Raw genomic sequence first — 1,822 nt, 5'->3', positions numbered from 1 at the left:
CTTTGGTACTATATGTGCACAGTTCTCTAATGAATATGTACTGAAAGGCAACTCATCATCATCAATGGCATTTACTGAGTGCTTACTCTGTGCAGAGCTCTGTCGTAAGTGTTTGGGAGAGTATAATACAAAAGAGTTGGTAAACACGTTCCCTGCCTACAACGAGCTTACAATTATATACTTACTGCTAATAAGGATATATTTGGGGAATGCATAACCATGCAGTTGCTCTAACAATTTTCCCTTTTAATATTAGGAAAAAAATGCCTGCATTTGTTAAATTTGGATTTGTAATACTTAGAATGTCCCATGAGAGTCATGGAAAACTAACGGACTTTAGGCAAATATACAGATGTCCCTATTTTGTTCAAATGATAGTCATTCCTGCCACTGAAAGTATTTTTGATCACATAATATATACTCAGACTGGTATACCATGAGATCACATAGACACAAATCAGGGACTAGGACTGGTTGCATTTTTAGCCTTTCACCTGTTTCAGACAAATCCTAAAATACATTTTATTTCATGATCTTTTGTAGAACAATATTTAGAAGTCAGTTCAAAGTTTTTCCCCTCACAAAGAGACATTGTGACATCAGTAGAATGCTTTCCCCATCCAGGACAAAATCTGTGGACTGAGATCTGGATGAAAATAGGGCAGAGTAATTAAGCCTAATTGGTTCGGGTGTTTTACTTAGACTTATACAGACACACACGTCAGTCTCAGAATAGCCATAACTTCACTCTTCTAAGTTAACAATGTCAGGTGGCCAGTTGAGGGAGGGTGAGGGAAGACTGGGATAGAGGGGAGAGGAATCGTGTTAGTCTTGGGCAGTGATTCATGTTCCAACAAACTGAGAATGAGGCTGCATCCGTGGGTCTGGTTAGAAAGACTGACGCATATCCAACAAGCCCTTCTACACCTTTCAACCATAAAGATGGATCTTTGTAGCATGATTTCATTTGCTATTGGCAGAGTTTAGCGGGTTTTAGATTTTACCTCTGGCAGTTCTGATCATGCCAAAGCCCTTTGTCTTAAAATCGCACCTCAACTCTGTCACACTCTTGGGTAGTCTGCCTGGCGACTTTTGTTTCCCAGTTTATTCATTCATTCATTCAGTCATATTTATTGAGCCCTTACTTTGTGCAGAGCACTGTACTAAGCGCTTGAAATAGTACTATATAACAATAAACAGACACATTCTCTGCCTTCTGGGAGCTTATTGCAACTATGCCCCAAGAGACAGAAACTGTGTCTAATTCCCACCTGTGCATTTTCTCCCATCACTTAGTACAGTGCTCTATGCAAAGTAAGGGCTTAATGAATATGATTACAACTACTACCCCCTCTCAGGGTTGCACCTGGAGAGTTTCCAGTACTCTACCAGTCTCGACTACAGGAGGAAGAGTCAAGCAGAGGCCTGTCCATTCCGTTCCTAGCTTGGCCAGGGGCTAGTGAATGGAAGGCAATCTGCTACAAGTCAAAACTCACCTGTGCTGGGCAGCAGTGGCATGGGACAGAGTCGAGGACAGAGACTCATTTACTGCGTGGAAGGAGGCGATGGTAAACTACTTGAGAAGCAGCGTGGCTCAGTGGAAAGAGCCCGGGCTTTGGAGTCAGAGGTCATGGGTTTGAATCCCGGCTCTGCCACTTGTCAGCTGTGTGACTGTGGGCAAGTCACTTAACTTCTCTGTGCCTCAGTTACCTCATCTGTAAAATGGGGATTAAGACTGTGAGCCCCACGTGGGACAACCTGATTCCCCTGTGCCTACCCCAGCGCTTAGAACAGTGCTCTGCACATAGTAAGCACTTAACAA

At 42.9% G+C, this 1,822-nt stretch overlaps 1 non-coding gene across 1 annotated transcript; it reads left to right on the top strand.

Annotated features, from left to right (window-relative positions):
* The first annotated feature begins 1,348 nt into the window (after positions 1-1,348).
* Positions 1,349-1,486, top strand: LOC114809559. Its single transcript, XR_003757335.1, has one exon. It is a non-coding gene; the product is annotated as a small nucleolar RNA SNORA7 (small nucleolar RNA).
* Positions 1,487-1,822: the final 336 nt, after the last annotated feature.

This window comes from Ornithorhynchus anatinus, chromosome 2, assembly GCF_004115215.2.
Source record: "Ornithorhynchus anatinus isolate Pmale09 chromosome 2, mOrnAna1.pri.v4, whole genome shotgun sequence".
Taxonomy (NCBI): domain Eukaryota; kingdom Metazoa; phylum Chordata; class Mammalia; order Monotremata; family Ornithorhynchidae; genus Ornithorhynchus; species Ornithorhynchus anatinus.
This window is presented reverse-complemented; position numbering and strand designations above follow the sequence as displayed.